Source organism: Octopus bimaculoides, chromosome 2 (genome assembly GCF_046866305.1).
Source record: "Octopus bimaculoides isolate indiv1 chromosome 2, ASM4686630v1, whole genome shotgun sequence".
NCBI lineage: Eukaryota > Metazoa > Mollusca > Cephalopoda > Octopoda > Octopodidae > Octopus > Octopus bimaculoides.
The window spans coordinates 179,535,247-179,557,746 of NC_142929.1; the positions used below are offsets into that span (position 1 = coordinate 179,535,247).

The following is a 22,500-nucleotide window of genomic DNA, read 5'->3' on the forward strand; positions in this document are numbered from 1 at the left end:
TATTAGTGAGAGTTTAAAGGGTGGGATGGAGTTGAATTTCCCTCAGGATATGAGAATTAATAATGGTTTGGCTGGATAGTTGTTTTTTTGTGAGTTATGGTGTATGTGTCATTATGTTGTGCATTGTCTTAAAGTTTTTTTTTTAATGTCTTCTTTTTCGATTATGTCAAATTCGATAAAGCAATCTATATATTGAAGAATTGTGATTGGTATTTATCAATGTAGTTTGGGCTAGAGTGGAGGTCTATTTATACATATATATATATATATATATATAGAGAGAGAGAGAGAGAGAGAGAGAGAGATTAGATAATACAGTACGTGCATATATATGCACACACACACACACACACACACACACACACACACACACACACACACACACACACATATATATATATATATATATATATATATATATATATATATATATATATATATATAGCCACTGTCACTAGCTATGCTGATGACACAAAGATATCTCAGGCAATAAAGAATCCTGATGATATTGTAACCCTGCAGAATGACCTAAGTGCAATATATGAGTGGGCAGAGCAAAATAATATGCAGTTCAATGCAAAAAAATTTCAAGTACTGCGCTACAAGACCACAAGTACCTCCCAACTGGCATACACAGGGCCTGGAGGTACTGCAATCCCAGAACCACAAACAGTAAGAGATCTGGGCATCAACATGTGTAGTGATGCATCATTTCACATGCACATTGTCAAGTTGACAGCAAAGTGCAGACAACTGGCAGGGTGGATACTGAGGACATTCCGTACAAGGGATCAAAAAGTCATGTTGATTCTATGGAAGACATTTGTTCTGAGCCGCCTAGACTATTGCTCTCAGTTGTGGTCACCACACAGTGTTAAGCGGACAGCAGAACTCGAGGCAATTCAGCGGCACTATACAAAAAAGATCGCCACAGTCCAACTGATGAACTACAGGGAGCGACTGAAGGCACTAGGTCTCTACTCCCTGGAGCGCGGACGGGAGAGATATGTAATAATGTACATATGGAAAATACTGGAGGGACTGGTGCCAAATTTTGGTATCAAGTAGTACAGGAATGCCCGCACGGGTCGCCACTGCATGGTGCCAAAGGTACCGTCCACTGCATCTCACATAAGAACGAGATACTGCGGCAGCCTCGGTTTCAGAGGACCTCAGCTCTTCGATGCCCTGCCAAAACATTTGAGAGACATGCAAGACATGGATGCGGAGGTCTTCAAGACAAAACTTGACGCTTTCCTCTCCACGATACCAGACGAACCAATGGCTCGTAATGAGACGCAGTTCAGGGCAGCTGTGTCAAATTCTCTTATACACCAGATGTGCCATCAAAACTCTTGATTGGACCATGTCAGGTGGGGGAGAAGAGCCATGCAAGGAACGTGAAAATCACGGTGGTGCACCAGCATGACCGCAGCCACTTGGCTGAAACACATAAATAAATAAATAAATAAATAAATAAATATATATATATATATATATATATATATATATATATATATATATATATATATATATATATATATATATATATATATATATATATATATATATATATATATATATATTTATATGCGTGTGTGTATACAACAGAGTTGAAGTCACTGACCGTATTGGTTTATTTATCCTGAATACTGTAAGGAAGGGTACCCACACACACATAGTTCATCCCTGATGGACTGGAAATCTCAGATCATATGAACCACCAAGCTATGAAAAAATTTAGGAATGATAAGATAAAGCTTTGCAAAGAATTCGGGCTAAGTGCATATTGACAAATTGTCGACTTCCTGAACGTAACCCTAGACTTGAAGACGGTAAAGTACCACCCGTATAGAAAGCCAAAGAGGAAATTGTTTAAACACATATAATCGCCACACCGCCAGCTATCATTAGAAACCTGGTCACACATATAATTAGAAGAATCTTTAAAGTATCAGCGGACAGTGAGATCTTCAGCAGGGCCTCCGCTATAACGAAGATTAGCGATGAGATTTACCGATAAGTTTGTGTTTATGGAGGACGCACCATCCCACCCACGAACCCAAAGAGAGTTGCAAAGAGAAAGATATTCTGGTTCATTTCTCTTTTCAACCAACAAGTTTCAACTAATGCTGTTAAGATCATTCTGACTCTAATGGACTAAACAATTTCCTTCCGTTCATATCATTAACTGTAACCGACGATGTCCTTCCAACTGCCTACTGTGACTACATAGACTACAGCTTCCCAAAGGTTGTAGTCTATAGAACCACCTTCAGCCCAGCAGATGGCAACGCAAGGTGCAACACAGGCATGACAACCAACCTTTTTAAGGGAAGGTTTACACAGCACAAGCACACCGAATTACTGCCCAGTTTCAACATGAGACACCGCGACTTTCGAAATGAGTTCCGCAACAATAAATGGGATATGATTAATAGATACCCCATCACCCCCACCCCCACCACCCCCCACACACACTTATTCACCTGAAACTCGCAATTGTCACTTCTGCCTACACATACTCTACACCAACCTACAATTTTCATAAACAGGAACAATAAACTGTTCTATTGTTGCCTCCATCATAGACACAACCTAAACGAACTTTAAGACACTAGCAGCTGACAAGTCAAATATGCCACTCTAGCCCTAGCTCTTCTACACACAAAGGCAGAGTATTTAATCCCTGCTCGTGTAGACTAAAACCCACCCGTGTTGATCATCCAACGTCAACTGTAATGCAACACCATCAAATTTCGTTATTCCCACATAAACAATGCTGCTGCTAATGTGTTAAGACTCCACTGAACGATGGCTAAGTTACTGACCTGCATCAGCATTCCACCCTACCAATGTGCAGTAGCCAATACAATGACCTGATGCACTGCTGAACACACTATGCTGTAGTCTGCCGTAACATAAGTGGTACCAGTATCCTACTAACATCCTGTTCGAACACGTGGGTCCAAAAATAAAGAATATAGCTGTTTTCACATTAACAATACGTGACCTGAACTGACCAACAGATGCCTAACATCTCCCACTCTTCTAATATCTGAAGCATACACGAAATCTCCACAAGGGAAGACGAGATGCGCATGATACTGAAACAGATAGATGATGTGATCACCTCATCTAAAACGAGCTTCAGACCTAAGAAGTTACAGAGCATCTAACTGCCGAAGGGAAGCTGATAAGGTCTAATTCACTGTAGCCAACCAACCCATTCCAATTAAGGTCGAAGAACCAGTCAAGTGTCATGGAAGGTGGTATAACAACACATTGGTTGATACAAAAAGGGGAAACGACGCCAAGCAGATAACATAGATGTTATGAGATCTATGTAACCTGTCTGGCATAAAGAAAGTCTGATGTCTACGGTTCAAGCTCCTTTGGTCTGAGCTGGTATACATCATCAGCATTAGCACAATGGAAATGATGAAGACCAAGAGAAATACACAAAGTAGTTTCGTGTCACACCTGACATCTCTGGTGTTGATCTCTATTATTGTCAAGTAACGTTAAAGCTACTCATATAGTATATCTCGGAAGAGTACAACGCTGAAAAAGCAAGGTTCTTGTGTGTGTGCGTAAAAGTTAGCGAGATAAGGTTGTGAGATCGCTCCAACCCAAACTGGGAACTGTCAGAAATTGTAATGTTCAGGAGACAGGAGACACAACAAAGGAGAGCGTGGGGCTTAAGCAAATAACGGGACATACACAAACCAATAGGTAGAGACTAGGCTCGCAAAAAACGTGGTCAAAGCCAGAAAGGGAATCAAAGTAGTATTCGGTAATACAGAAAGTGAGTAGGGGTAAAGGGAACCAATATTCTGGAAAGTAGTCCAGTAAGTCCAACAGAAACAACAGACACATGTATAATATACATTAATAAAAATTGCACATACACATTCTACAGGGCGTCATACATTATTCAACATGACTTAGACGTTCTTACATAAAGTCATTTTTTTAAATAGTTGGAGTGACATCTCCTTAGTAGTTTTCACCATACACACCGTTTCGTGCTTAAGTGAACAGATCTTTTATTACAAAATTTTTGTGGAGAATCTCTCCAATCAAGTTTCCTTGATCTTTCCTTTCGATATAAAATTTCAAATAGTTCCTACATCATGTGTGTGTGTGTGTGCGCGCGTGCGTGCGTGCGTGTGTGTGTGTGTGTGTGTGTGTGTGTGTGTATACACACACACACCCATATTATTTATAATTTTCACTTTTACTGTTAATATTTATGAGATCAGTGTATGATTTCAACGGAAATCTTATAAGCTGACAAGGCGAGCTGAGTTTAACCCTAGACCTTAATGCCACTGATGAGCATTAAGATGCGTTAAGCATCAAAATGCGAAATCGGCGATGATCTGGCTGTATTTGCGACTATAGGGAGCTTGCCTTCCTTGTCAGTTCATTAAGATAGTGCTTTCGTGGCTATTGAGTTGTTTTGACTCTTATTTCTAGCAACACTGCTGTTGACTAGTGCCTTTTGTCACTTTAATGACATATGTATTTCTATTAAGGAAAATAGCTTCCACAAAACTTTTATATATACATATATATATATATTCCAGGAGTGATAATTTCAAAAAGAACCTATGTATGTCCAGCCACTTAAAATAAATTATTCAAAGATAAACTAGAGAATGAATAAAAAGAAAAAAGAAAACGATAAGGGATTGTGTGTGTGTGTGTGTGTGTGTGTGTGTGTGTGTGTGTGTGTGTGTGTGTGTGTGTGTGTGTGTGTGTGTGTGGATATATACATACATCTTTTTCATCAACCAACATTTCTATCACAAAGTATTGGCCAGCTATGGCAATTGCAAAAGGAGAGGACTTTCGAAGCGAATTTTTCTAACTGTATACTCATGCCCACTCTCAACTTAAAACTGAATTAACGTAACCTAAAAAAAAAATAGCTACTGTAATATTGTTGCTAAGGATTTTAAGAAAGGCCTATGTAAGAACGCGACAAATTCGCTACAAACTACACCATGTGATGATAAAAATGCCGGTGAACTGCTGACAAAATATCACATATAACTTAGTGAGCGGAATTGTGGAACAAAACACTATAATCTTAAAATTGAGTTGTTTCCTATGATTTAAATATTTAGTAGACAATATTTCGTTGGTACCAAAAACAATATGCCGTGGTTTATCAGGAGACTGAGTAAATAAAAATTAAAGATGAAAACAACGATTTTTATAAATGTAAATACACTAAACAAGTAGATATTTAGTAATATATATGAAGACTCAAAATAGAAGAAATACACCTGGCGTTCATGCTGGTCGCTGATGTGGCGATTTTTCGTCTCACTCCGATTTTTATTGTCTTCAACATAGAATATCCATAGGATATGTTATCTCAGGATGCATACCGCAGCAACTAGCCTGTTAATGCAGTGTGCTTTACATAGCTATAAATAAAGGCTCAAATATTGTTTTCTACTCTAGGCACAAGGCCCAAAATTTTTGAGGAGCGGGCAACTGGTACTTAATTTATCGACTCCGAAGAGATGAAAGGCAAAGTCGACGCCCGGAGTGATAGCGTTTCTGCCAGCTCTCCGCCTTAATAAAGGCTTAAATATTACGATATCAATATATATTTCTAAGGCAAAGTTTTAAACGGTACTTTTTATAACGGCATGAAACAATAATGGATCAGATACCTAACAAATTATATAAACCACGAAATATTAGACAAAAGAAAAATAACAGCAGTATATAGATATATTTTAATTATAAATATATTAATAGAGTAAAATTGAAGAGAAAGACTGTTTAAATATAAAGCGGTTCAGAAAGATGTTATTGCATTTATAAGAACATATCAAAACACGGCGAAAATATCTACATTATAAATGAAAAGAAAAAAAAATATAAGCTGTATAATTTTTACAATTACAGTTGTTACCAATAGGAATTTTAAAAGCCTTCTAGAAAACATTAGAACTGTTATGATGCATATAATGTGATTCACAATTTAAAGAGAAATACACAAAAAAATCATTCTGATGGAAATTGAAAAGTATTTAAAAAATAAAACTTTTATCAAGTTACTTAAAGGAGGACGAAACTTACGTAACCTGATAGACTAAAATTAACTTTATTACGTATGAAGAAACATTTTGCAAAGGATTAAATGAGTGCTTATAAAGATATTTTTCTGATAAAACTATGTTATTGTTAACTTTGTACAGTAAATATCTCAAATTTAGAGATTAAGTACCGACACAAAAATTGAACTCAAAAAGAAAATTGCGATTATAATCTTTATTTTTTTAATCTTCAATAAAGTATATTCGTGTCTGTCCTTATAATATTGTTTTATATGTTTAGTATTTATAAATTTATACATTCTTTGAAATACAAAATGAAAGTCAAGATAGAACATATCGCACTAAGCTTCTACTTGATCAAAGTGTAAAAAAGATTATGGTAAAAGTGTAATATACGAGATATTTATTTGGAAAAAATACACCAGAAAGAAAAGGTGCAAAATAATTATGGCAAATAACTGATAAGTTTCAGTAAAACGAGGCATCCAATTTCATAAAATGCTATGAACACACTTACAAACACACATATCTCATACACACATAATTCATACATATGTTTATATACATATATGCATATAAATGTATGTATTTATGTGTGTATATATACATATATATACATACATACATACATACGTACGTACATACATACGTACATACATAGATACATAATGTGTGTGTGTGTGTGTTTGTTTGTTTCCACGTAAAGTAATAGGCAGCAACAGTCATTAATTGTGAATCACTAAAGACATCTACGCACGGTATCATACATACACACACACGCACACACACACACACACATATATATATTGTGTGGGTGCATGTGTGTATATATATATATATATATATATATATATACATAACACAACATAACATACATATATGCATACATACATGCATACATGCATACATACATGCATACATACCAGGAGGTACTCGATATGTATGTTCAAAAGGACTATGGAAGGTCAGACTGATGTACCACATTGGCTTGCTACAACAAGGATAAATCTCGTTACCTAAACATTATGTACAAACTGTGCATAAATTGCCTCAACCAATTCCTCCAGGACTAATGTGAGTCGAACAACATTGTGACTGATGAACAGGCTGGCGGAAAGGAGGGAGTGTGAGAATGTGCCGAACAACTTTTAATAAAGAAAGCTGTAATGTCTGAAGTAAGAAAGCAACGCAGAATCCTTGTGACAGTATGGCTTGACTATAAGAAGGCATTCGACTCGATCCCTCATTCACGGCTGTTGAAGTGCCTACATCTGGAAAAGGTACCTACTACCTTAATTGCTGCTATAGAGAGACTCACAAGGACATGGGAAGCTATTCTTACCCTTACCACTGAGAACAGAATAATTGTTTCTAATAATACAGGCATTACAATGAGAATATTCCAGGGAGATAGTTTTTGTGTACTTCTTTTCGTTTTAGCACAGAATCCATTATCGTTCCTACTGTAGAAAACAAACGGTTACATGCTAGGATCTTCAACTACCAGAAATATCAATGTAACTTATAATTTCTTTGCAGACGACCTCAAGATTTATGCTAAAAGTGTTAGCAATGCCAAAATACAACTGGAATTAATAACTTTTTTTTGCTGATATAAGCATAGAATTTGGCCAAAAGAAATGTTCATATTTGGTTATAGAACGAGGAAATTCAGTCCCTAAACCCAAAACCTGTGCACGGTCTCTCTATCTGCCACATTCCACACAAAGAATGTTACAGGTACCTAGACATAGACGAAAATGTATCATATGAAGGCATTATGAATAATGATAGAGTGACCTGAGAATATTACACCAGACGTAGGAAAATATGGCAGTCGGAACTCTCGTCTCACAACAAAACAATATCCTATAATGCATTTGCAGTACCAGTGCTGATCCCAACATTTGGGATACTTGATTGGTCTGTAGAGGAAATTCACTCTGTAGATATCAAAACCCGAAAAGTCCTGACAACTGGGAACTTCCGCAGAAACAGTAGTGTTGACAGCCTCTATCTAAGAAGAAATGAAGGCGGTAGAGGCCTGAGATCAGTGCAGACGGCCTTCGAATACCGTATGCTATCACTCAGCAGCACCTGATAAACAACAGCAGCAAAAACAAATATATTTATGCAGTCCTGATAAGTGAAGTGAGTAACATTCTTGGCAGTGAACTCATCAAGAAACACTCTCTTCCTGATGACCTCCTATACCATCCCAAAACAGCTGGGTTTTTTTACCTCAGGGAAGACCTGGATGGAAAGCACTCAGCAAACAAAAAAAAAGACTATTCATGGGTATGTTGCCCGGAAGCTTGAAGATCTGCTCTTTATGGCTGGGATGTTATGCATCCTATTATATTGCATCAACTTTTGCAGTCTGGATCAGGTCAAGTATCTACATACATAAAGTGGTGTCCCACTAAAAATATTGAGTTCAGACAGTCATGCTGGTATTTTTTTTTTCCGCTTTGCTAGTGAATTGAGCTCTGCTACATTTGTCGTTTTTCTTTTATTCTTTTACTTGTTTCAATCATTTGACTGCGGCCATGCTGGTGCACTGCCTTCAGTCGAATAAATCTACCCCAGGACTTACTTTTTGTAAGGCTAATACTTATTTTATCGGACTCTTTTGCCGAACCGCTTTGTCAAGCGATGGTGGGTAACAAACAGACACACAAACATGTGTGTGTGTGTGTGTGTGTGTGTGTGTGTGTGTGTGTGTGTGTGTGTGTGTGTGTATACGACGGGCTTCTTTCAGTTTCTGTCAACCAAATTCTTTAACAAGGCTTTGGTCGGCCCCTTGGCTATAGTAGAAGACAGTTGCCCAAGGTACCATGCAGTGGGACTGACCCCGAAACCATGTGGTTGGGAAGCAAGCTTCTTGCTACGCTGCCACGACTGTTAAATATTCGTAACAAAATAAATGAAAATATAAACGTAAAACTGTAGAAAAGAAAATATGCAAGAGAAATTATATGGGAAAGACAGAGCGAGACATGTTAAAGAAGGATTACACTGCATTAAGTTTAAAGAGAGGGAGGGATACTACATTTGCTAACATGGTGGGGATGTGTATAAACACATACACATATGCATACACACCCACACAGTGATGTTGGCACCCACTCTCACCCTGACCCACGTACATCGCAAGAGTTTAGCCCTACGATTTAAGATCGGAAGATGAAGACAGTAAGATCTATCATCACAGATCTAGGTTAATTTTTCTGGGATAATTTATATAAAATGTCCGTCTACTTTTAAAACAGTAGCGTATATTTTTTAAGAACAATTTGAGAAGATTGACTGAACGGAAATGCTCCTTTGGTAGGTCACCTCCGCCATCTGTATACAGTTATTCTTACTCAGACCGACGTTAGATTTAATGAAGCATTGCACTCTTTTCTTTTAAGTGTAGTGCCTTGCTTAACACCACCGAATATCCTTTGGGCGCCTTTAAGTGAGTCCACTCTGTGGCAAGCATTCGGTCGAGGGTTCTAGTGCGCGTATAACTTCTTTCTTTCTCTATACCTTTCATACTCATACTATAAATGTGGCATAATAGATGATACCCTTCATTCGCAGTAATCGCCACTGAAACTTCCTGAATGACATCATACCTATGAGAACGTAAACAAACCAACACTGGTTGCCAAGCGGTGATGGGAGACAAACATAGACACAAACACACACACGCATAACATACACACACACAGGTTATATATACTTTTACTTTATTCTTTTACAAGTTTCAGTCATTTGACTGTGGCCATGCTTAAAGTGTTTATTCTATCAGTTTGTTTTGCAAAAACCAGCTGTCAACCTATGGTGGGACAAACACAAAAACACACAGAGCTAGCATATGTGTACACCATCTCTTACACTTCCAAATCAACGCCACCGAGTGGTTGATTGTGGAACTTCTACAGATTTATATACAACTGGTAAGCCTAGTTCTGATTGTAATAGCTTTGAATGACGATGAATTAGATCGAAATTGCGATGTCTTCGATCGCAAGACCTGTATGTTTTATCTATGTATTATAATTATCTTATTATTTAATTAGTTGGTGTTATTGTTGTTTGTATTTCGTGCAAAGCCCAGACTAGGTAGAAATAGGTTCAAATACATACAACATTTGGCCTAATTAGGGCGCTTCATTCTTGATAGCATCATAGTGTGTGATTTGTTATTTCCAGCAGATCAAACAACTGCATATAATGGTCTTATACTTTCAATAGTATCAATCAGTGGACTGCGTCTAAGATTAGAACCGTCTCAAGTGATTTGCAGACGATAATTTCAATCATCTACGGTTATGACTCTGACTGGTACTTTATTCTGTCGACGTGGGATCGAAAGCAGTCAAAAACAATCTGGGTGTGAAGGGTCATAACTGAGATAGGTCAATGTATGTATATCTCTTCGATTTTCCCATTATGCAAAAATATTGCATCACTAATATGTATGCATATGTGTGTGTGTGCGCGTGTGTGCGACTATATATATATGTATATATATATATATATATATCAGCTAATATACACAGTGTTTTAATAAGAGCTACTAGTAGTTTCATGCCGTGGAAACACAATAGCTCAGCAGATTTATATAACATACCTTGTGACTCCAAGCACTCCTTCAGTTATTTAAATGTGTATATTAAAATATTTATCGCCCACTGGATGGAATATTTTTTTAGTTGGTCCTACCCATATCGAAACAGTAAGCAATATATGTATATGTATATATATACAGAGAGAGAGAGAGAGAGAGAGAGAGAGAGAGAGTAGAGAGAGGGAGTAGAGAGAGAGAGAGAGAGAGAGAGAGTAGAGAGAGAGAGAGAGTAGAGAGAGAGAGAGTAGAGAGAGAGAGTAGAGAGAGAGAGAGAGAGAGTGTAGAGAGAGAGAGAGTAGAGAGAGAGAGAGAGTAGAGAGAGAGAGAGAGAGAGAGGGAGAGAGTAGAGAGAGAGTAGAGAGAGAGAGAGAAAGAGAGACATACAGACAGACAGAGTGAAAGAGAGACATACAGACAGAGAGACAGACTCACAGGAAGGCCGACAGACAGGAAGGCAGGGCAGATAGACAGACAGAAAAACAGACAGGCTGGTAGATAGATAGATAGATAGATAGATAGATAGATAGATAGATAGATAGATAGATAGATAGATAGATAGATAGATATGAATGTGGGTCCTGTGCACATTGTGACATGCATATTAAGTTCCGAATACTTTGATGGATTCGAGGCTTTCGTAGAAGACAGGTGTCCAAGACGTTACTCATTGTAATCAACCTCGGAATAACATGGATATAAAAAAAAATTTCGTAATCACATAATGAAAATTTATTTTCGACCTAGGCTCACTATGTACTCTTATTAATTAATTAGTCTTTTGGTCTACAGTATTAATTACTCCATGATGTCTGGGGTTTGGTGTGCTGAATTCAATTCAAACTAGTGGGGCAGGGGGAATTAATGCATAATTATATTAATGTAGATTTAGGGGCAGACATGGCTGTGTGGTTAAGAAGCTGAATTTCAGCCACGTGGTTTTACGTTCACTCTCGCAGTGCGGTACCTTAGGCAAGTGTCTTCTACAGCTCTGATCCTACCAATGCCATATGGGTGATTTTGGAGAGGAGAAAACTGTGTGGAAACCTATCATACATATGTACGTCCACGCGAGCCTTTCTTTGTACCTGTGTTAATCCCCACCACCATTTGACAGCAGGTGTTGGTTTGTTCATGCCGCCTTAATTTAGCGGTTCAGCAAAAGGTATCATGTAAATACAGCGGTCGATTTGTTCGACTAAACCCGTTGAGGCGGTACTCCCAGCAAAGCGGCATTCCAATCACTGAGACAAATAAAGGATAATGAACAGATTGCAAAGTTAGTATTGTTGTTGTTGTTGTTGTTGTAGGCACTCCGTCGCTTACGACGTCGAGGGTTCCTGTTGATCCGATCAACGGAACAGCCTGCTCATGAAATTAACGTGCAAGTGGCTAAGCACTCCACAGACACGTGTACCCTTAACGTAGTTCTCGGGGATATTCAGCGTGACACAGTGTGACAAGGCTGACCCTTTGAAATACAGGCACAACAGAAACAAGAAGTAAGAGTGAGAGAAAGTTGTGGTGGGAGAGTACAGCAGGGCTCGCCACCATCCCCTGCCGGAGCCTCGTGGAGCTTTAGGTGTTTTCGCTCAATAAACACTCACAACGCCCAGTCTGGGAATCGAAACCGCGATCCTATGACCGCGAGTCCACTGCCCTAACCACTGAGCCATTGCGCCTCCACGCAAAGTTAGTATACGGATTAACGAACCTGACAAAATGGTGAAGAGTAAGAGACGACCGACATTAGAGCGTCGCTTTTTCCATAACTCATTCAGCTGGAAAAGAGTATAGCACATGACTCTTTTCAGGACCACATAGAATAGTGGAGAAAAGTGAGGGAAGGAACCGCGTATCAATTTAGTACTGATAAAAATAATGCACCACGATATCAAGCTATCTTCAAGCCAGAGACCTGGAAATAATTGCTTGTAAAAGAGTTGACTCTTAGAGGCTTGCGGCAGTATCAGACCGAGCGACGAGTTATGTCAACTGCGAATAAAGGAAATAACTTAAAAGCGGAAAAGAATACATTAGAATGAAACGGGGAGAAAAAGATAAAAATGTATTAATTAATAAAGTGAAAAATGAAGAAAAGAAAAGAAAAAGAAGAAATGAAATGTTAGATCGAGACAAACACAGAGAGGATGAATGAATGAATGTAAAATTACAATGAAAAAGAAAAAGCAAATAAATAAATGGAAAAAGTATAAGGAAAATAAGAAAGACAAGGAAAGAAACATGGACAGAAAACCACAAAGACGTACAAACATATACATATGCAAGTGTGTATGTGTGTGTGTGCGTCTGTGTGTGCGTGCGTCTGTGTGGTGTGCGTGTGTGTATGTGTATGTGTGCGTTTGTGTGTGCATGTCTCTATGTATTTATTAATATAATTGATATCTATAGAAAAACTAAAGACGAAGACAGGTGTATGAACAACAAGCGTGTTAGTTTAACGCTCTGGAAAAGTGAAAAAGTCTATAACGTTTCGAGCCTACGCTCTTCAGCATATATATATAAGTAAAGAAAGGCGACGAACTAGCAGTATTTGTCGCCGAAAAATTACTTTGCGGCATTTCTCTTGACTTTACTTTTTGAGTTCAAATTCCGCCGTGGTCGGCATTGCCTTTCAGCGTTTCGGGGTCGATAAAATAAGTACCATTCGAAAACTGGAGTCTGTGTAAATCAACCGAAATTTTTGGCCTTCTGCAAAATTTGAAACCAGTAGAATCATCTAGAAACAATGTCAAATAGAATGGTCCGGTATATGGACTGTTGATATTTAAATATGTATAATTAGATTTTAACTCCTAAGTTGGAAAGAGAAAATAAATTGCTATAGAACGTTGTTGACACTCCGTCGCTTACGACGTCGAGGGTTCCAGCTGATCCGATCAACGGAACAGCCTGCTCGTGAAATTAACGTGCAAGTGACTGAGCACTGCACAGACACGTGTACCCTTAACGTAGTTCTCGGGGATATTCAGCGTGACACAGGGTGACAAGGCTGACCCTTTGAATTACAGGCACAACAGAAACAGGAAGTAAGAGTGAGAGAAAGTTGTGGTGAAAGAGTAGAGCAGGGTTCGCCACCACCCCCTGCCGGAGCCTCGTGGAGCTTTAGGTGTTTTCGCTCAATAAACAGTCACAACGCCCGGTCTGGAAATCGAAACCGCGATCCTATGACCGCGGGTCCGCTGCCCTAACCACTGGGCCATTGCGCCTCCTGCAATAGAACATACAGAGCCTAAATAATTGATTGTAAACATGAGTGTCTCTGAGAGAGACATGACTGAGGAATGGGTGTAGAAATATCTGAATTTATGATAGGGTTGTGAGTGAGGGATATGAATGAGCGTGTACATTCAAAACGGTAGAAGAGTAGGGGCCGAAACCGGACACGGTTCCTCCTGATGATGTCTTCAGCTAACTGGATCCTAATCCACCAAGGGAAGGTATGTCGGAAGAAAGTAATTCAACAACGCGCGTTGATGAACCGTAAGACGTGTGGCCAGAACCTCCTGGAAAATAACCATAGCAAGGGACATTCCACAGTTGAATTAGAACAGTCACAAACAGTGAAAGAAGACATGCACCCAACACCAGAGCTGATGACACCTCCGAAAGGGGGTGGCCTCGCCACGTCAAAACAGTAGAGGAGTAGGGGCCGAAACTGGACGTGGTTCCTCCTGATGATGTCTTGAGCTAACTGGATCCTATAAAGGAGCTGTTGTGGTAGCAGACCACGAAACATGGTTGAAATTCCTCCGTACGAATTTGTTAATGAATGTGAGTGACTATGAGTGCGTATGAATGAGTGAAAGTTTAAGAAAGCGTGAGAGGGGAAGAGTGGCGATAAGTGAAAGAATGAGTGAAAGTGGGGAGTGGAAGTACCTAAGGGATCATCACCCCTGTCATTCTCATCGTTATACGCTTTGACATTACTGGTATCAACGGCAATACTACTAATGTAATGTTTTATTGATTAACAGAACCACCAATTATCATCATTACCAACACCGCCCTCACCATTGACATCACAATCATCACCAACAGTAACACTATCACTACGACATCCAACATCATCATCCTCACCACCACCAACACCTCATCATAACCATCATCATCATTTCGAATATCACCGTCAACGTAACGATTGTCACATATCGCCGACACAACCACGTCATCATCGTCGTCGTCATCACCCAATCATTACCAGCCACACTGTTTTTTTCCTTCATGATAACATGTATTTGACAGGTTTACAATATTTCTGCAATCTTCAGTTATCTCATCTGAAAAATTACAGGATATCTCGTTTTTTTTTTTTGTTCTTATTTCAATTTTGAATTTTTCGCTTTTCTTTGATTTGTTATTTTTTGGTAAAACAAGACAATTTTCATTAGAAAGACAAAAGATAGTTTAATATGTATGTATGTATGTATGTACACAGGCATGCTTATGTGGATGTACGTATGTACATATTTCAGGTATATATGCGACTAGATAGATAGATAAATAAATAAATAGATTGATAGATAGATAGATATAGATATACACATATATAAGTATAAATATATATATATACCTATGCATAAATATACATGTATATATATATATATATATATATATATATATATATATATATATGGTGGTTGTCTACTCCTTAAACAGAGTTTGACCACCTCCTGCACCTACACCTTAGCCCTTTCATGGCGTCTGATGTGGCTTTTTAAACCAGACAGTGTTTTGAAAAAACACCCACACAGATTGCACCTCTGATTTGCACTACCAATACCTGCAAGTAAGTTCTGCTCATTGTGGATCCTAACATGTCTTTTAAGACCCCCATTGGATTTGCAAACCCTCTGGCACACACCACATTCAAACGTGTGCACAGACATATAATCAGAATAGCTGGATGAGGTTTGTTTTCCATGGGTTCGCAGGTGAGATTTGAGGCCAGCCAAGGACAGACATGGTCTGTCACAGACTGTGCACACAAAAAGGTCCTTGTCATTCACCTTCTCAGTCTTTACATTTTTCCTTAAATGTCTCTTGAGCCCTGCTTGCATCATCCTGGCCTCTTCAAATGCTTTCACTCCACTCCACACCCTTGTTCGCCATCCAACTCGATCTGAAGCGAAGACTTCTATATCTTTTGGAGCCATTCCAATTGACTTCATAGCAGTCCTTATGCCATCCTTAAACCTTTTTTTAGGTTTATGCCGATAACGTTTCCCCTCTGCAAGCTCACCATAAAACAGCTGTTTCGGCATGCGTTCATCTGCCATTCGAACAATATGGCCACACCATCTCAATTGGTTCCTCAAAATCATGGCTTTAATTGAGGAGATGCCTGCAGATGCAAGGATATCTGTGTTTGGAGTAAAAGAATTCCATTTAATTCTTAAAATATGACGAAGGCATTTTTGGTGGAATTTTTCTAACATTTTAAAATGCCTTTCATAACAGGTCCAAGTTTCACAGGAATACAATAGGGATGTTAAGGCAAATGATTTGTAAAGAGCCAGCTTTGTATTGTTATTTATATGTCGCTGGCGCCAGACGCGTGACTCCAAGCCACCAAATGCTTTTGCTGCCCTTTGAATTCGCAGGTGTATTTCCGTATCAAGATTTCCATCATCTTGAACAGAGCTTCCCAGGTAGACAAATGAATTGACAACCTCAAGTAACTTTCCCTTAACAAAAATTTTAGGGAGGTTACAAACAGCACCATACGCAGGTTGATACATTACAACTGTTTTTTTCAGATTGATGGTCAGGCCAAAATCATCACAAGCTGCATCAAATGCAGATACAAGGGATTGCAGACCCGATTCAGAATGACTAACCAGATCGCAATCGTCAGCATACAAAAGTTCCCTAATAAGTGAAGTAAAAACCTTCGTTTTAAACTTCAGTCGGGTCAAATTAAAAACATTCCCCGTTGTTCGATATTTTATGTAGATACCCTCCTCAGAGTTTTGAAAGGAATGTGACACCACAACGGCAAAGTATATTGCAAAGAGGGTGGGTGCATCAAGGTCTCCCTGCTTTACTCCATTTTCCACAGCAAAAGATTCAGAAAGCCTACCACCAAAATTAACCCTAGCTCTCATATCCTGATGCAAAGCCTTGACCATGTTTATAAACTTTTCTGGGCAACCAATTTTCCCCAGAATTAGCCACAGAGCACTTCGATTAACAGTATCGAATGCTTTGCTCAAATCAACAAAGCAATGGTACAGAGCAAGATTCTGTTCAATGCACTTCTCCTGTAATTGTCTGACAGTAAAGATACAATCAGCTGTGCCCCTGGAGGAACGAAAACCACACTGAGACTCAGACACCATACTTGGAACTATAAAGGTATTTAAACGTTCTAACAAAATGCGGGCGAGCACCTTTCCAACCACAGACAAAAGGGAAATCCCACGAAAATTACCACACAGATCCTTTGGCCCCGATTTATATAAGGAGACAAGAATGGCATCAATCTAGTCTTGAGGCACTTTCTCACTTCTCCAACAGTGACAAATTAAAATATTTAAGAGTTCCATCATTTTGTCACCCCCATATTTCAAGACTTCTGCACAGATTCTATCAGATCCTGGAGACTTGTTGTTATTCAGCTTATTCATAGCTAAATAAATGTCATTTAGAGTTGGTTCAGATGCCATCTCTTCTATAACTGGAAGTTGTTCAATTTTTTCTATCGTCCTCATATTAACGGATGATGGTCTATTCAAAAGTGCAGAGAAATGTTCTACCCAACGCTTATGAATAGAAGCGGTGTCAGTCAGAAGAAAACATCCATCTTCTGTTCTCACTGGAGCTACTGAAGAAGATTTTGGACCATATACCTCCCTAACATAAGAATACAAACAACTGGCATCATTTATATCAGCTGCTTCTTGTGCCCCTTTTGCCCTATCATTCCACCATTCCTGTTTAATTTTCCTTAGAGCAGTTTGCACCCTCCTTTTCAGCTTTCTGTAAGTTTCATTTGAGTTGGGATTCAATGACTGAGAGAGCAGTGTATTGCCTAAGTTTTGTTTTTCTAAAAGTAGATCATGAATTTCTGCTGATCTATCTGAGAACCAATCTCTGGATTTATGAGATTTAAATCCCACTGACGAACTTGCAGCCTGAAATACTTTTGTTTTTAAATCTTCCGATAAATTGTTTGGGTCAAGATTAATACTTTCTATAGCGTCGTGGAATCTTTGCAAGTTGCTTGATAATTTAAAGTTTGCAACGTTTAACTTTTTGGGTATCTTAGGACCAGACTGTCGGTTTTTAGGTTTTATCGAAAAATCTATTTTGCCACGCAGTAGATGATGGTCAGTCCAGCTCTCTGCCCCTCTCATGACCCGAACGCTAGAAACGTCTTTCATATCACATTTCCTAATCAAAATATAATCTATGAGATGCCAGTGCTTAGATCTTGGGTGCATCCAAGTGGTTTTATATTTATTTTTCTGCTTAAACAGAGTGTTGGTGACAACCAGATCATTCTCAGTACAAAACGTCAAAAGAGCTACTCCATTTCTATTGCATTTTCCAATCCCATGTCGACCTAAAACAGGCCATGAAACATAGTCCCTTCCAACTCTTGCATTGAAATCTCCCAAAATGACCAGCTTGTCAGAAATTGGTACTTTCCTCAATAATCTTGCTAGATTGTCATAAAACTGTCCCACAGTTTCCTCAGAATGGGACATTGTTGGTGCATAAATACTGACAACGGTAAGAAACCTACCTTTTGTCAGTTTGATACGGCATGACATGATCCGGTCAGATATACCACTTGGAAGCTCTGCAATGGAGGACACTAATGTATTCTTGAGAGCAAACCCAACACCAGATTCTCTACGCTGACCCTTAGGTAGGCCTTTCCAGAAGATAGTATATCCATAAGCAGATTCCATTACTTGACCCTCACCAGAGAGACGAGTTTCAGAGAGAGCAACTATATCAAGGGAATATTTCTTTAGCTCACATGCAATAAGTGCAGTACGCCTTTCTGGCCTCTTCGTGAAATTATCATCAAGAAGTGTGCGCACATTCCAACAGCCAAAATTCAAACGATGTTTATTTTTACTTTTTCCTGAGGACTGTTTGACCACAGTGGCAGAATGACGACCGGGTCCAGCCTGTGATACACTGGGACACCTGCCGGGCCAGACCTGTTCCCCTGATGTTCCCAAGCCTTTTTTGCCATTTACTGAATTTGTTTCAGACATTTTAAAATAAGTTACAGGTGCATTTTTAGGTTTCTGCCAACCAACCAATTGAATGATTTTACTAAGATTTGGAGTACAGGAAGTACCTGTGCAGATGAATAATTTTTAGTGGGTGTAGCTTGCACTGCACTACCCCCACTTATTAGCCCAAGAAGACTTTCACCGGTGTGACAAGAGAATTGACAAAACCAGGAATTTCCAAGGCCTCAGGTTTTATTTCGGAGATTTCCTTCTCCTAGGTAGATTACCAACCAAGGTTAAAGAGCTTCTACCTGCCCATGAGGTAAGCCGTCCCATTCCAGACACCTAACCGACACTCAGACACTCTGTAAAGTGATCAAATATCACTCCGGTGACCGATGTGGAGCAGCTCATCAAAAAAAAAAAATAAATAAAATAAAATAAATAATAAAAAATAATAAAAAATAAATAAATAAATTAAATAAATAAATAAATAATAAAAATATATATATATATAAATAAAATATAAAAGATAAAAAATAGTATATATATAAAATTAAAATTATTCATATATACATATTTACAGACATTCACACACATATACACACCCATACATATATATATATATACATATTTACAGACATTTTGTTGGATGGTCGTTGACTACTAAGGAGTTCATCCGCCCTTTGTATATATATATATATATATATATATATGTACATATATATATATATATATATATATATATATATATATATATATATATATATATATATATATATATATATATATACACATATATATATATATATATATATATATATATATACATATATATATATATACACACATATATATATGTATATGTACTAACATGCTTGTTTACATATATTTAAACACATATGCACACAAAATTATATGTGTGTGTATGTGTATGTATGTGTATGTGTGTGTATGTGTATGTGTGTGTATGTGTATGTGTGTGTATGTGTGTGTATGTGTATGTGTGCTTATGGGTGCGGGTACATATCAATGTGTATCTCTTTGCGAAACCGGAAACGTAATAACCAAATTTCTGTACTAACAACCTCAAAGACCTGAAGCTAACACACCTACAGAGGCACACCGGATTATAAGGTTTTACATGCTTGACCGAACAAGAACACAACTCTAACGTTCAACAATAAAATCTTCTTTAAAATCTTTCCATCAGAACTCACCATACAACGACATTGTCACAAGTCTTCTTCTAAAAGTATAATAAATATATATCCTACAAAAAGTATTCAGTGATTTTGCACTTTATTATAAATTGTTTTTATTATAACTTTATATAAAATCCACATTAATATTTGTGCGCGCACATGTGTGTGTGTGCGCGCGTGCGCGCATACTGCCGTAATACTGGGTTTTAACTTCTATCCAAAATAATAAACTTTTTATCCTCTATTTCCACTACGCTACTCCGCATATATGATGCATGTTTTATAGTTAATTAAGACACAGCGATTATGCTGGCTCCAATGTTTTCCATTTACTTTTTATTTTTCTAACTGTTACTTCGAGTCCATTGAACTGTTTTGCAATTCCTATTGCACCTCTTCCATTTCAAAGTTTATATAATATTTATATTAATTTCCAGAAATGTTGACTTTGTTGATTTTAATGCTATGATTTAATCTTGAAACTATTTAATAATATTCTTTTTGTTTTGTTTTGTTTTTTTTAATTTACGAGTTAAGTGTTAATTTAGAGTCTGGCCTTCCTCAATGTCAAAGAGGCGAAATGAGAATATAATGAACAGAAAACGAAAAACCAAAATGTGAACGACGAAACGGTATTTTTGTATATTAATGGGCTAAAGAAAACTCGACCAAGACCAAAACCGGACTAAAAGGAAGTCGTGCAAACGGAGTATGTGTAAACCAAGGTAACGTTGAATATTGAGATGCGGCCAATTAGCAGACTCGTCAGGCTGTCGAATACATTGCTTTGCGGTAATAGTTCGGGCTCTGTGTGCCGGTCTGAGTTCAAATCAAGCCCCGATCAAATATGTCAATCACCGTATCGGGATATTTAAATAAAATTACTAGTCCTATTCTGGAGGTCACTTTGTTTCTTTTTCTTATTCGCAGGAACAAATTATCTGTGATCAAACCTGTTGGGAGACGATCTCCCTTAGATCTCAAAATGTTGAAGACGTTGACGTATATTACGATTCCATCAAGAATTTGAAGACCCAAGGTAAGATAAGGCGAATATATATAGATACATACATACATAATACATATATATATATATATATGGGAGAATGTACGAAAAAACAACAACAGACGAGGACAGGTGGTGTAAATAACAAAAGTATGTATTAGTATGACGCTCGGGAATACGGAAAGTCTTTGACGTTTCGAGCTACGCTCTTCAACAGAAAGAATACGGAGACAAGGAGAAAAACACGGAGAAAAAAAATTGAATAGTGTTCAGTCAACGGTCAATCATAGTAATGGCTAATCATAGTAATGACTGACCGGAAGTTAGAAATTCTTTTTTCAGGAGAGATAAGAAAAGGGGGAGATAACAAAGGGGGGGAAGAACGGTGATCGAAGAACGAGGGGCTGTGTGTGTGGGAGATAGAATGCTGGTGATCTTGACGTATGTAGTGTGAAAATAGGGAGGGGGAGAAAGGAGTTGGTTAGTTGTAGTGTGTGCGTGGTGTGATGCGAGGGTGTTGGTGTGATGTGATGTGAGGGTGTTGGGAGGTGGGGAAGGCATGGGTGGAGTGTGGGTTAGGCTGAGGGTGGGGTAGAGGTAGGGGTACGGGGGTAGGGTGGGTATGTTGGTAGGGGGTGGGGTGTAAGGAATTGGATGGGGTGGAGTGGGAAGGTAGAGTAGGAGTGTGTTGGGGTGTGGTGGGATGAGCTTATGAGGGGGTGTTGACGATGAAGGGGAAGGGGAAGGTGGATGTAAGAGAGGGGGAAGGTGGGTATGGGAGGGGAGAGAAAGAGAGGAAGAGAGGAGAGAGGGTGGGTATAAGAGAGGGAAGGTAGATGTGAGAGAGGAGGAAGGTGGGTATGTGGGGGGGGAGAGAAATAGAGGAAGAGAAAGAGAGTGAGAGTGAGAGAGAAGAGAGGGAGAGAGAGGGAAAGAGTGAGAGGGAAGGGGAAGGGGATGGTGGGTATGGGGGGCGAGAAAGAGAGGAAGAGAAAGAGAGTGAGAGAGAAGAGAGTGAGAGAGAGAAGAGAGTGAGAGAGAGAAGAGAGTGAGAAAGAGGGAAAGAGAGAAGAGAGTGAGAGAGTAAGGGTGAGAGAGTAAGAGAGTAAGAGTGTAGAGAGTAAGAGTGAGAGAGAGTGAGAGAGAGGGAAAGAGAGAAGAGAGTGAGAGAATAAGGGTGAGATAGTAAGAGAGTAAGAGTGTAGAGAGTAAGAGTGAGAGAGGGGGGAGTACGAGAGAAGAGAGTGAGAGAGAGTAAGAAAGAGGAGAGTAAGAGGGAGGAGAGTAAGAGAGAGGAGAGTAAGAGAGAGGAGAGTAAGAGAGAGGAGAGTAAGAGAGAGGAGAGTAAGAGAGAGGAGAGTAAGAGAGAGGA

At 38.6% G+C, this 22,500-nt stretch overlaps 1 protein-coding gene and 1 long non-coding RNA gene across 6 annotated transcripts in view; one reads left to right on the forward strand and one right to left on the reverse strand.

The window, feature by feature from the left end:
* LOC128247053 (uncharacterized) overlaps positions 1-22,500 on the forward strand; it is a 476,761-nt gene that overhangs the window by 431,655 nt on the left and 22,606 nt on the right. The window contains exon 3 of the long non-coding RNA XR_008263493.2: positions 21,053-21,161. This is a non-coding gene — a long non-coding RNA (uncharacterized LOC128247053). The remainder of the gene's footprint in view (positions 1-21,052; positions 21,162-22,500) is intronic.
* Positions 1-22,500, reverse strand: part of LOC106868710 (vitamin D3 receptor) — a 216,343-nt gene that overhangs the window by 130,707 nt on the left and 63,136 nt on the right. The gene's annotated exons all lie outside the window — the stretch shown is intronic.